At 42.9% G+C, this 15,000-nt stretch overlaps 1 protein-coding gene across 1 annotated transcript in view; it reads right to left on the bottom strand.

Annotated features, from left to right (window-relative positions):
* sema3b (sema domain, immunoglobulin domain (Ig), short basic domain, secreted, (semaphorin) 3B) overlaps positions 1-13,587 on the bottom strand; it is a 60,109-nt gene extending 46,522 nt beyond the window's left edge. Inside the window, exon 1 of the mRNA XM_068597150.1 lies at positions 13,356-13,587. The gene's annotated coding sequence lies outside the window, so the exon portion shown is untranslated. The remainder of the gene's footprint in view (positions 1-13,355) is intronic.
* Positions 13,588-15,000: the final 1,413 nt, after the last annotated feature.

The following is a 15,000-nucleotide window of genomic DNA, read 5'->3' as shown; positions in this document are numbered from 1 at the left end:
AGAAAACCTTGTCAGGCAAACCATCTGACGTACACACACACACGCACACACACACACACACACACACACACACACACACACACACACACAGAAAAGCTGTAGTCCTGACAGAACCACACACTTCTGAATGCTGAGGCACGCAGACCTGCATACACAGGGTTCCACATACTGTGTTCATGAACACGCCACACACACACACACACACACACACACACACACACACACACACACACACACACCTAAACACACACCTAAACACACACACTCCAGACGTTTCTGATTCACATTAGCTAATGTGGAAAGACGGCCGGGCGGAATTACCACTACACCTAATGACTATTTCATGTCAGGATGTGAGCAAGAGCAGGGAGGAGGACGAGAGGCCAGAAAAGTGAACAGGGTTGGATTCAGCAGGTTCTCTCCCTCCTTCCTTTCCTTTTCATACTTCATAATTGATCTCACACTCCACGGGTGGAGTTTTGCTGCTTTTTAATTTTGCCAAGGGCCAACAGGGATAAAGTCTTAATCCGTTTAAATTAAATCAAAATTTCGATCTGGATCAAACTAAATCAAATCTCAACTTTGTTTCTTTCAATCTTTACATGCAGTTTAAGCTTATGTTTGGATTCAATCTGATTACTAAGTAAGAATTCACCCTGCAAACCTTGACATATAGGGGTCTAAAACACTGTAAAATTGTCATCCTGAATTAGGTGCATCATCAACACAGGTAAATCACATCCTGTTCTAGCTGTATGCGTGCTACTCTGTTTTGTCTGTGCATCCTACAATAACTCACTTATTATCCTGCCCTCTAGCATCTTTTTCTTATAAATTATGAGTTATCCTAACCCCTTGCAAAGCAGCCCTCCTCCTCCTCCTCTTCCTCGTCCTCCTCGTCCTCCTCTTCAGGACATCTTGAGGGTACATCTGCCGAAACGTTGTCTGGTTAGACCGGACCGTGATGATGCCATTACTGATGCAGCGGCAGAAGGTGACCTGCTGGTGCACAGTGGACTAAACAGTGGAGACCCGGTCCAAAACAGTCTTTGCGACGCCAACCGCCACTTTACTGAGGGCGTTGAGGAAGGTGCTTGGCGGAGGCCACCAGAAGCCCTCCAGGACTTTTGGTAGCACCTCCATCACCACATCCCGTGTGCTGAGCAGTTGGGGGCTGTGGACAGACGGCAGCTGCTCCGTCAGGCTCCTGTCGTACTCCCGAGCCAAATTAATGGCAGTTAATGTCGAAAACAAGGAGGGATGTCATCTGGGGTCTTGAGCAGCCTCTAACTTCAAATTCAATATCTCTCATTTTCATGCTGTTGTTCACCTCCCACCCGAGCAAGAGAAGAAGCTTGAAATCACCATCAAAGTCCTGCAATCCAATCCTGTGTCTTTGCTTTGCTGTATGAGCAGGTCTGTCATGCCTTCCACAGTCACCTCAGACGGGTTCCTCTTTTCCTCGTGAAGTCTCAAAAGTTCAATCGCCAATGCAATTGTGGACTTGTAAGACTTTTACATGCCAGCAGGGCTGCATATGTGGGTGTCAAACAACACCCTGATGCATCTGTAGATGCCTCTCCTTCCTTCAAGGAACTCCTTTGATTTTTTTTTTGATTTTTTTTTGCAGAATGTAAAAATCCAGCACAGACTTCGGTGTCAAGATGACAATAAAAGTAAAATGATTTTTTTAACAGTAAACTGGGGAGTAGTTTGTACTCAAACAGTTGATCCTGCAGTCACAAATCCCGTCAGTGTGTAAATACTGAAGGCTGGAACTGGTTTCCAGAACTCTTTGTCTTGTGTGACTCATATTGTTTTCTTTAGATTTATACACTATAAACCCCACTTTACCACAACATGAGCACCTTTGATCCCGGCAATAACATTCTCATGATTGGTTTAATATCCACATGTTTTTGGAGACAGGGAACATTTGTTTTTCCAACTTATTAATATAAATTGCCCCAATAATCCACTCTTAACAGGTCAGTGTATTGGAGTCATACATTTTGGGGTATTTTTCCATTCAAAAAATGGTTTAAAATTCAATCACAGTTCTTATAATTCTGTTGTGTTGCAACAGAAAAGACACATCATTACCACCACTTTTTGGACAATTTCTATTCTCACACACATCCACATATGTTTGAAACCATTGTAATCACTAATGCCCTTACATTCTGATTATAACCATCAAATCCAAGGCACATACTAACTAAATGATCAAAGGGTAACACAGTCATTATGCTCATTAATTTATACAGTTCGACCCTCAAAAAAGTTTCGTACCAAGGAGATGGGCTACAAAAAAAAACATTTTCAAAGAACTGCCGTGCAATTTCAAGCCTAATGTATCGTGGTGACAGATTTGCAGAGAGGAACTGACAACTTTACGGAGTCTTTACAGAGTCCCAGAGTTCATGGAGGATGGATGACAGGACCTCACATAAAGCCCACCGAGAGATCATAACGCGCAGCATGGGATGGAAGTGGTTCTACTTTTACACCCTATGGTTCACTGGTTTTCAGAGCGGTCCCGCTTATTTGGCAAATCATTTTGCTTGACTTTTTTTTTCTCTCTGTGTTCAGGAAGCGAGCGTCAGCATGTCAGTGTGTAGCTGTGTCCTGCTGCTAAACCTCCTCTGCCGCACAGCAGCCAGCAGGACTCAAGGACCGATGACAGGGTTTGAAATCCTGTGTGTGTTTTCTTCATTTGTGGGGACAAAAGTGTGTTCATCTCGCAACACGCAACTTTGTCCCCACATTATAAAAGCTAATGACTTTATTTAATACCATCAAAGTATTTATATTTATATTTATTATACAACATATAATATTGTGAGTTAAAAAGGTCTTGTGACCTCAACTCTCACAGACATATTGTTGCCATTTTTAGCCATGAAAAATTACAATGTCACGATTCAACAATCATCTGATTTTGCTGTTTGTTACAATTTTAAACCATTAAATGTTACTAATATAGTTTGGAACTAAATCTATCCAGGGAAAAGGGATTTTTTGGGGAGTTTTTCCTGAACCAATGTGAGGATCCCAGGACGGAGGATGTCATATGTAAAGATTGTAAAGTTCTCTGAGCCACATTTAGACACATACAGACGTTGGGCTGTACAAAATAGGGAGATTTCCGTGCACTTTATATGTTTTTTAACGACTTGTCCATGATCTTTAATGGTCGTCCATGAATTCAAATTAAAAGTACAAGCACAGCCAGTTATATAAGGGCTATACGTCGTTTAAGTGTGTTGAGTGAAGGTGTGTCCAGGTATGTAGGTTGAAAACAACTGTTGCTCATGTCACAGCCTGCTCTTTTCTTTCCAACACTTATATATCCAGCACACAGACAAACTCCCTGCAGAATGCTGGCCACTCATTATGTCTCTGCCTTTCATCTATCATCATTACTGTCAAAGAATAGACGGAGCTATAGATGCACACGAAGCGTTTCAGGTATTAAGACCTATTTTTCTCTGCACGGTGCTTGAACAAAGGACAGATCCATGACCTCAAACTAGACTTCATTAACGACAGTGCAAAATAATAGGGGAAAAGGTTCAAGCAGAAAATGAAGGAAAGGCATAAATAAGGGACATGGATGTGTTTATGTTGCCCTGAGGTAGACACCGCCATCAGCTACTGACCTCTGACTCTGACCGTATCAGCAAAAAGGCACAAATGCAGATTTTCTGACCCTTTTGTAAGTGCCTCATTACCTTCCCTTTCCATCTTTCTTCTGTTGCCCCAAGGGTTCCTGGGAATCTTCCCTTTCATCTCTGATTCTCCAAAGAGGAGGTTGAAAATAAAAATATGTGGAAGAAAGAAAGTGAGCAACATGAATAGGTGAAAGAAGAAGGAGGAATAAAAATATAGGCGAAGAAGAAAGGTCGAAGCATGGAGTGAAGCGACTTGTTTTTTCTGCGACCAGTAGCTCTAATTGCACTCGCCTGTCTATCGTCATAACCTCATAAAAAACAACCTCATGCAGCACATTTCATATTAATCCAAAAACCTTTCCACCTCCCAATGTCTGTTTCTCTGTGTCTTTCATCTTACTGCCTCTGCTCTTTGTACAACAGTCGGCGGTCACAGACATTTAAGTAATCAATCAAATGTTTTATCCCACATTATGCATTAAAATGCATGCATAATATATATATATATATATATATATATATATATATATATATATATATATATATATATATATATATATATATATATATATATATAGGCACAATTCAAATATATATGCAGTGCAGAAACCCATTCCCTTTTTTAATCAACACAAGAATTCACATTGTTGTTGGTCATCAAAAGACAGACATACGCACGCAGGCACACACACACACACACACACACACACACACACACACAAAACCATGGCTAATGAGGGATGCAGTGAGCAGTATATAAACATATGGGGTCTGAAACATGAAAGACGGATCTGTTTGAAGCCCCTTCACCCGAACACAAGACACCAGCCAATTCTCCTCATAGTTACAGTTTATAATCACTGGTCACATCAAAGACGGTCAATTCTATAGTTGAGGATGGTAACTTTCCATTCATGCCAATGAAAACAGGTTTGAATTTATGTTTGAACTATGTATTTTCAATGTGATTTTTTGTTCACCGCCGCTCATTTGAGATGTGCAATGTCCGGCCTTTATAGCAACATAAGGGATGAGATGACCTCAGAGGGGACAGTAACATGACACGTCATTTAAATACCTGGATACGCCTTCGATCTCATGAAAGTTTCATAGGACGTTTGTGTGGTGAGGAGGTCGTGGTGGATGGGAGCGTAAAAAAAACACCAAACTTTGTCTAATTTTAAATAAAAGACAAATCCACATTTTTATATTTTAATACGAATTTAAGTTGCCTAACAATAATTTTTCCCAACTTAACCTAACCAAGTCGTTTAGCTGCCTAAACAAGTGGCCAAGCGTACATTTCTATATACAACCTCTCAAGTTTAACTGATGTCCAAAACCTACTTTGCACCATGATGGATGATCAAAAGGTAAAGGCATCTGAGGCCCGTTATGTTTCTGTTGTGGTACGTCTGTGAAAAATGTTCCTCATCTGTCCATCTGTTTGAGTGTGGGGATAAAGGTCTCACTTGTTATTTGAAAATAGGGCAAATACGAAGAACAGACCTGAAATCTTTCCACACACTGTACTGAAGGTAGCAACCTTCTACGTGTCAAATGTCTTTTGCAGGCGGCCGGTCGCCCCCGAGCCTGCAGCGAAAAATACCTTTTCTGTCCATCTGAAAATCCCATTTTACTAAAGGCCGCAGCTACTGCTGCATGCTGTGTGCGTGTGTGTGTGTGTGCGTGTGTGTGTGTGTGCGCGGTGTGTGTGAGCCTGTGTGCAGTTGTTGTTTAATTTCAGCTACTGTATCGTAAAACTCTTGAGGACTACTTCTCCTGTCTTAACACACAACACCTTAAATACTTTTGTAAAGTCTTACTGCAATCTTTCAGTGATACAGAAACACACACACACACACACACACACACACACACACACACACACACACACACACATTCTCTAAATCCTATATGCATTAAATTTGTGATGCATGCCCAGACACACGCAACCTGAATAGATGTATAGTATAAATAGCACGGCAGTATCTACTATACACACCTTTAATGGTTCACAAAAAACATGTTTTTATGCTGTTTGATGTACACAACTGCAAAATCTCAAATTCCCAACATGGGCACGTTTGAAGACATTTGATATTATTTTTTTCTGATTCTGCAGTGTGATACAATCAATAATAAAATACTGTATCTTTGTTCATCGTCTGTCTGCTTGTTAGTGGGAAAAGGCTTGCTTTATAGACACACACACACACACACACACACACACACACACACACACACACACACTGAGACACGCCCATTGTGGTCCCCAGGTGCGGCTGGTGGAGATGGAGCTCTCTGAAGGTGAGCCCCATGGTGAGCCAAGGCGAGGTGCTGCGCTACGTGAGTGTCTGTGTATCCGTCCTTTCATGTATTCAGGTGATTATGTCTGCATTTGGGGCTGGCCGTCATTTGTAGAACGATGTACAAAAGATACATTAATAAATCTTTTTCTTTTTTTTTACACACATCAAAATCGAAGTTACTCATTCTAAACATTTCGAAAATGCAAAAAGAAAAAAAAAAAGAAGAGAAAAGGGCTAGGTTGAATAGGGAGTGAGGGGTTGAAGCAAGGGGGGTTGAAGGATAGAGAGATGTAGCTTTTATCTGGAGGAGGGGAAGCCAAATTAGAAATGTGGCATGATCCCCCCCTCCTGGGACTGAGTCAATTAGCCTGCCTGGAAGAGCTGCCGAGAGGCTAGGGCTGGGGGATGGTGTCGGTGAAGAGGGTGGTGGTGGGTGACTGGCTGAGACAGGATAGGCCTAGGGCGTAGGCATGAGGGGTTTTATGGAAGGGTGGGTGGGTGGATGTGGAGGGAAGGTGACTAACAGGGGCTTGCTTGGTGTTGTGCAAGATATTCCATACACTGCAATACACTGCAACGTAACAGTAGAAAAGGTGAACGTTGAAGCATCTTCATATGTGCGTTTTACCTGCAGAAGGAAGATCTGGGAGCAACAATTTGATCATTCGATGCCATCGCAGGCTGAGCACCAGAACCCCGCACAGACATGTGCAGAAGGAACGTGAACTTTGGACCAGGTCTCAGTCCGTCACAAGTCAGATGCAAGGACTCGCGCTCCAGCGATTAGCCCGTATCGCCTTGAAGTTGCCGTGATTGTTACAGTCGACGCATACTGGGGTATAATCTGGGACTAACTTGGAAAAACGATGGCATCGAATGGGCAGCTGGCGTGAAGGTGCAGCCAACAGCAGCTGTACTGCAGAATTGAACAGGAGTGGATGGAGAGATGGTGGTTGGAGGCTGAGTGCTGGCGAAATGCCATTCTCTCATGAAGCGGCTCATCTTGAACCTGATCAATCATTCATACCCCAAATCACTTTTGGCAATGCATGCCGGCCTCGGCGAAAACATTGGCATCAAACTCCGAATTTTGACGGTGAACATAATTTCGAGCGCTGAAAAACAGACCGTTGCAATAAATGCTCGCTCAAAATTCTCTCGCGCTCTTGACTTTCAACAGCGCTCTGTGATGGCGAGCAGCTGCCGAACAGCAGCAAGCCGCTTTACAGGTGGCGAGGAGAGATGGAGGGAGGGAGTGAGGGAAGGAGGGCAAAGACGGAGAAAAAGCATCGGGGCAACAGAAAAGGTGTCACGAAGGAGAGGAAGCAAAAGGAGGGAGGAGGTGAGGAAAGGGAGCCTCAATACAGAACTGGGTTCGTTAAAGAAGGCGGAGGGACGAGGTGAAGAAAATAAAAAAAAGGAGCAAAAGAGTCAAAAAGGTGGAAAAGCGGAACAAAGGAATGGCTGTGTATGTGTGAATGTTTTCTAGTTCCCCAATGAGATACTCGACTGTGTGTGTGTGTGTGTGTGTGTGTGTGTGTGTGTGCTATCATCGCCAGTGGCAGCAGAGGGTGGCAGGTGACTTGAGTGACAGGTTAAAAAGGAAACGGGAAGGAGAGGACGCTGTAGAGCATGCGCTTAGCAGCGTGTCACCAGGCAGGCCTGCGTCTCCTTCCTTATCTGACAGGCACACTGCAGAACAGCACAATCCCTGCATAAGCCCCTCTAGCACTCCTCTGGGACGTGTGTGTGTGTGTGTGTGTGTGTGTGTGTGTGTGTGTGTGTGTGTGTGTGTGTGTGTGTGTGTGTGTATGTACGTGTGTGTTGAGAGACAGACACAGTTACTTAAACTAAAATTGTGTGTGTGTGTGTGTGTGTGTGTGTGTGTGTGTGTGTGTGTGTGTGTGCGTGCGTGCGTGCATGCGTGTGTGTGTGTGTGTGTGTGTGTGTGCACGGGATGGAGAGAATCTCGTTATTTTCCTATCTTCCTGCGTAAAGCCTCCTAATTCCACCTCACCTTCAACACTGCATGACCGCTCAAGGTGATGGGACGGGACAGGCCCGGAGTCCAAATAGACGCTCACACACACACACACACACGCACCAACATCTACACACACAAATTGAGAGTGCAATTACAGGTCAGTCTGGCAAAGGAGGGGTTGTTCTGCTACAGCGCTGGGCCAACATGAGCACTCGAGGAGGGAAGAAGATATTAGAGAGGACAGGAAGAGTGTGTGTGTGTGTGTGTGTGTGTGTGTGTGTGTGTGTGTGTGTGTGTGTGTGTGTGTGTGTGTGTGTGTGCGTGCGAAGGGGGAGTGGAGGGTAAGGAACGGTAGGATGGGCAGCACGAAGACAGAGATATTTCGAGAGTAGCAGAGCTGCACAAACCCTCTTAACAGTAAAAGTACACTTTTATATGTTATCTGTAGAAGACGGGTGTGGCGATGGCAGTCGGTGTAAACACAAGCACATAAGAGGAGCCTGAGTCATGTTCCTTCTTTTTCTCCTGTTTTGTGGTTATATTAGCCATTTCGATGGTGACGCTGTACACTGGACACAATAGGAAGTTAAGGAGGTGAAATGTGAGGGACCCTGTTTCTATTCTAATCTTTCACCACAGATTCAAAAGATGTGTTGATCTTTGTGGTTTCATCAAAGTTACTCTGGCTAAACATAATCTTCAGCTCCCCTTGAAACTTTATAAATCACTGTGGCATTGCGAGCAACTCCACTGTATGTGTTTGAACGCAGTGGGTCACTCGTCCGCTCACTGTGAGCGGCCCACAGAGAGTGAACTGAGATCAACTGCTGTCTCTTCACCTTCGGGCCACCAGCATGTTTAGGTGGTCGGCTTTAAACTGATGGGATGGAGTCACGTTACCATGAACTGTCCAGTATCTACGCTCTCTGCACTGTGACGTAACTCTTACCAGCCCCATTGGCGTGTTTTGGGTCTCCAGTTTAATCTGACGACTTCTTGCTTCTGATCCATTAATTAATTCCCTTCTTCTACCCAGCTAGTCCGACATCACTTACACTTACATAATCACTTACATGTTCACTTATAGAGCCTCGGGTGATTTGATGCTGTGAGGAATGTGTTTGTTTTCCTTTTGTTGGTCAGATATTTCAGGTGTATCCTAAATCCAATATCAAAATTGTGTCTTTCACGCTATGCTAACAAGGACTAAGACTTTCCTGAGTTCTGCAGATGGGTAGATCCAGTAGCACATTTTCTTTTAACCAAAATCATTTTTCAATCAATGATTGTTGTACTTTGTACCGATGATGTACACTGCTGCTCCTGAAACGTGTAATGTGTACAATATAAATAGTGTCTGCTCTCTTATTGCTTCCTTCATGACAGTGTCTATGTCGAGCACATTAAGACAGACACACTATCTTTTTTACCAAGCGAGACATTAACTGTGACTATTCGTTTTGGATGAAAACTTCCAATTTCAGGTTTATTGTTTCTCTAGGAAATCTGCCCTTTGTTCAGCTTCATCTTTCTTTGTTATTTTAACGGCCGCTTCCTTCAGTTGTTAATTCTTAACAACAGTTAAGGTGTTTTCCCATTCATTCTTCTACGCTAGAGTATCTTCTGTTACCTTCCTTTTTAACACGCTGATGACTTTGAGAGATCTTCTCTGACCTCAGGTTCAACTCTTTTGTTATCCATCCATCCATGTGTTGAGGTTATCTGCACGTATCAAATGGCACCTTTAAAACACCAATTGTTTGCTACCTTATCCTATATAACTCCTGCATAGTGGAAATTATTGCCTGTAGGTTATCAGGCATAGGTATTGTAACATTTGTGAATGTTAGAATTACAACCGGAGGTACAAATATTTAATTAAAAGTATAATAACTCTTTCTAATGAAACAAACATGCACGTCACTTTTTTTTTTTAAATTCAGCAGATAAGTTTCTAAATATTGCCGGAAAATTGCCGGTGTGTGTGAACATCATATTAAAATGAAAATCTGTTTCATACTATAACCATCCTTATCCTCTGTGCTCATGTTATGAGTGTAAAAACTACACATTTTTAACAAATATACTCCATAAATAATACAGTATAAACCAGAACTGCATATATACACATATAGTATTATATACTGTAACACACAAACACGCACACGCACTCACACACACACACACACACACACACACACACACACACTCACAATCTACAATTCCACGCAAACTCTCTCTCTCTCACACACACATTCACACAAAACTCAATCTCTACCCTCCATTAGCCGCACCTTTCAAAGGGCAAGTATCAGGTTTTTTATCAATCAAGCGGATTGGAAAAGAAAACAAAAAATGAATAAATAAAAGAAACTACTGAAAGTTTGATGCTAACAGCCTTTTGCTTTTTATTTAAATGAGGGAACAACCTCCGCTACCGTCTGTCCCCTCTGGCTGTATGGAAAAAGTCAATATTTCAAGAGAGCAGAGACACTCATTAAATATTTCAAACAAAGAAGGACCGGCATCTCTCTCTCTCTCTCTCTCTCTCTCTCTCTCTCTCTCTCTCTCTCTCTCTCTCTCTGTCTCTCTCTCTCTCTCTCTCTCTCTCTCTCTCTCTCTCTCTATGTTATCCGTCTACTTTCTTCCCATAATGCTCGTGAAGACAAATAGACAACCAAAACAAGGCTAATAGACCAACACTGATAGTATATTTATCCTGTGATCTATACTTGTACATATTAGGAACCACAGTGTCCTAAATCTCACCATTTGAACCTATCTTTCTGCTGACCAGGTAGATATTTCATGCTGGAGGAAGGGTTAAGAGGAAGGTTAATGGGTTTTTCCAGTGAGGACGGGTTGAGATGGGGGTTAATGGGTTTTAAGGTGTGGCAATGGATCAGTGTATAGCCATTTTAACCATAAAGTTTCTCGGTGGTCAATTCATCATCAGGCAATCAGCACACCCACCTTGAACCCACAAGAGCGGGTGGGTTAAATAAATGTCCGCTTCGCTGCTCTCTCTTGTCAAATGACTGAAAAGACTTGAAGAGTGAATGTGACCAGTTGCTAAAAGCTATTATACTTTTGCTGTAAACACTCTGATTGTCTGACCTGGAAAAACATCTTCTAATACACAGGAAGAAGTAGCTAACAATGTCCGAAATTGTAGCGCAAACACAGACTCAGATTTTACGTCTTCTCTTTTGCAGAACTTCTCAAAAGTGAGGATAACATCCTGAACATTACGCTCCTGCTAATAACAGAAGACTTTATTAAGTCATAAACAGCAATGTGCTAACTTTTCATGTCTAATGTGGCAACTATCAATCAAAGCTAGTTCGCTTTGTTTTGGGAGCTGCTGACCTCTTCAAATCATTGCCATATTTATTGATTTACATTTGTAATATGTTGTCAGTCTAGCTTTTTTTTTTTTTTGCTACTTCCCCACAGAACATATTTAGTCTAATTCTTAATCCCATGTACAATACATCATGGATCTCAATCCCGAGTGACAATATGAAGATATTGCTGTGATTTGGTTTGATTTGAGAACTTTTTTTTTTCTCATATCAAGAGGGGCCATCAAAAAATGATGTCACGAGCAGTCTCAAAAACATACTGATTTAGCGTTGCATTACAAAACCATGAGACGCAACAAAATATGTTTTCTTTTTTATTCCACATATGTTCATCCGTCATATGCATTCATTGCCCACAATCCAACCTCAGCCATCCAACAGTTCGGTAGCAGATTAGGGTGTGGTCTGCTAGTACCTGCCGAAGCATCCTGAAGCAGAGATGAAGTGCAGATACAGACGGCTGGTACACGTACTTCTCTCAACCTCCACACAATCGTGTTTTTTCTTTTCAAACCTGTCGTCTTAAGACGCAACCTATCAGATTTAACATAGCTCCCTCTACAGCCGCACAGGGCTTTAAACAACTTTGTTGCGTCCTGTCTGCTTGAAATCATTGTGAAGTGTAGGTTTCCATTAAAGCAAAACAAGATGACATACCTTTGTACACAACCACAATTACCACAACACAAGATAACTATCGTAGAATACCTTGTCGGGTCATCCACTGCAGCCAGGACACAGCTCACTACGGAGGTAAAGGGGTTAATGTGGTTGAACGGGACGGTAATGGCAGGGTGACTGTGCGGGTTGGAGTGGGTGAAGGGTGAAGGGGTTATACAGACCAGTGAGAGCTGGGATTACAAGACTGAATAGGAGAGATGACAGACAAAATGCACACCTGTGCGTTTTAAAACACGTAGACACCCACTGAAAACATGCTGGTGAAGGCTAAAAAAAGCAGCTGCTGATACTACAAATAGCATAAAAGAGAACAGATATTTAAAGCTTTATAAAAAAGAAGATGGATTGTCAAACAGAGGATGAAGAGGAGAAAAGAGAGGGGTGGTAGAAAGGATGAGAAGCACAGCAGAGTGGCATGGGATAAGCCTCTGTCATTAGTTGTGGGATTTCAACGTAAACCTGCAGAAAAAGGCAGAAGTAAATGAGATTAGAGAACAAAAGTGCCAGTGTGGAAGCATGGAGGGTAGACGGAGGAGTGGAGGGATGAGGCACAATAACCGCAGGTGAAAGGACCCAAGACTTCTAATCTTCTATATGTCCACTGGTTTATTTATTCAACACTAATTTATATTCTTTTAAAATATGTTAGTGTGATTCTGAGCCTTTGCAGAAAAGCTTTGAAAAGGAAAAAAACTCTTCACATTCTCGAGCTATGAACATGTATGCAGATCTTATTATGTTCCCAAACTGAAAACATAACTTCAGTGTGTTTAACCAATGCCAAATGAAAAAGACAGATTCCCTCCAAAAGCCATAATAATTCCCCTTAAATACTCCACTTCCATCAGGAAATAATAACATCCAAGATACACATTCCCCCACACACGTAACCTCTTCTCACATTTTCTCCCTTCCTGATGTAAGCTCAGCTGGCTCTCTGTCCGGCCACGCTATCGCGCTCACCCAAATGATCAACACAGATATGGAACCAAATCAGCAGAGTTCACACACATCCAGAAACGAGTAACTCCAACACAAACACCGACGCAGGGTATTCCCCAGTTTCAGTATAACTTGAGGAAACTAAAATCCTTTCACTTTGTTTAGCTCTGCTATCGTGAACCATTTAATACATTAAATACATGAATGTAACAGAACGACACAGCACAGATGTTTCCCTTACACATTTACACTTGCACAAACACACAAACTACCACCTCCCCCAGTTACTCAAGAAATTAAAACATCTAATAAACATCCGTACACACATGGATATAAATACTTTGAGAAAAGACAAAGACAGATATGGGATCTCCTATCAGGGAATCATAAACCTCACCTTCATCAGCAGCTTCCTCCGCCTGCGTCCCGGCTCTGTCCTCAGCCCCTCCTAGTCACTCTCCCCCGTGGCAGGTGCCATCATGGTCAAATAGTCCACAGGAAAGGGCTGGAATGGGCTATTCTCTAGTGCTCTCTGTCTCTCTCTTTTCCCTCTCTCTGTCTTGTTCTCCCTCCCTGGGTCCTTTTGAGCTGTGTATCACCACAAGAAAAGCAGCACGTGTTTGTGTCAGTGTGTGTTTGCGCACAACTCCAAAGGTCCTGAAATTCCTAAGTCCTGCGCTAAAGAGCGAGCATGGTTGAGCTCCCTCTCTCTCTCTCCCTCTCTCTCTCTCTCTCTCTCTCTCTCTCTCTCTCTCTCTCTCTCTCTCTCTCTCTCTCTCTGCACTCCTCTTCTTTTTCCTCTCGCTCCCGGACAGGCAGAGAGGAGGGGAAGACAGTCAGGGGGTGGGACGTATAAGACAGAAGCTGCTTTCAGCCAACTCTTTCTCTGTCTCTTCTTCCTCTCCCCCCCCCCTCTGTCCCTCTCCTCGCGTCTGTCTTTTTGCCTAACTTTTCCTTGTCCTCCTTTGGCTTGTTCTTTGTGACAGATACTCTTTCACTGCTCAGCAAGGCGTGAAAGCAAAGCTGTCTCTGTGTCACACACACACACACACACACACACGCACACACACACACACACACACACACGCTCACACCCTCCTCTTTCTTTCAACGCCACTCCCTCTGCCACAGTCCAGAGGTAAAGTCACTCCCTCGCTGTGTCACCCAGCCGCAGTGTCCTTTTCCTCCTTCTATTATGACTCAACGTGCTTCATCACCAAAGGCTGTGTGGGTCCTCGTGTCTGTGTGCCTCTGAGTGATCCAACAGATCGCCTGGCGGCGCTGGTACAATACGGAGTGTGACTGGGATGAGGGTGCACTTAACACTTGGGTTTAATTTCAGCTGAGGTTCCTTGACAAAGTTGCCACATTCTTGAAATTGGCAACTCACCCATGAGTTCATCGTTCAACACAGAAGGTGTTCACGGAAACGTTTAGTTTCTGCTCCCCCGAGTTGAGAAAAATATAACTCATAAAGTCTTCAACTCTGAGTACCTTGAGCTTTTCATTTCTGCTCGGCAACTTAACGGAAAAAAAAGAGAAATTCATTTTGAGCATGAAACTTTGCTCCTCTGAATCCTGCACATCCGGTTGGTTTGATGATACGGTCCATTTCTACAGCTCAGCCGTTAATGTCTTCAAGTTCAAAAATGTGTTTAGTTGGACTTTTTGTCCACCATTAGGCACACCTCTGCATTCAATGAAAAGTTCTTGAAAAGGGAAGGTAAAGTGGTCGGACATAACAATCGTGTCGGCTCAGTGTGATCACTAATAGGACAATAAGTCTGCAGTCACCTGCTGTTGGCCATAAGTGCATGTGAATCATTGCTCCGTTAAATAAAAGTCCCTCTCCCGTCAAAGATCAGCGCTGTTAAGTTGGTGTGCTATTTGTCGACAGCGTGAATTTGCATGTCAGAGCTCACCACAGTTGTTTCGAAGTGATGCCATTTTAACATGCACGCCTGTTAATGATTTACTTATAACACACGCTCAATCTGGAGCAACGTCAGGATATTTCTATGAGCGCGAATCTATTAGAGATT

This window comes from Clinocottus analis, unplaced genomic scaffold (assembly GCF_023055335.1).
Source record: "Clinocottus analis isolate CAN_PGR_092001 unplaced genomic scaffold, fCliAna1.0.p SCAF_4, whole genome shotgun sequence".
In the NCBI taxonomy this organism is placed as follows: domain Eukaryota; kingdom Metazoa; phylum Chordata; class Actinopteri; order Perciformes; family Cottidae; genus Clinocottus; species Clinocottus analis.
This window is presented reverse-complemented; position numbering and strand designations above follow the sequence as displayed.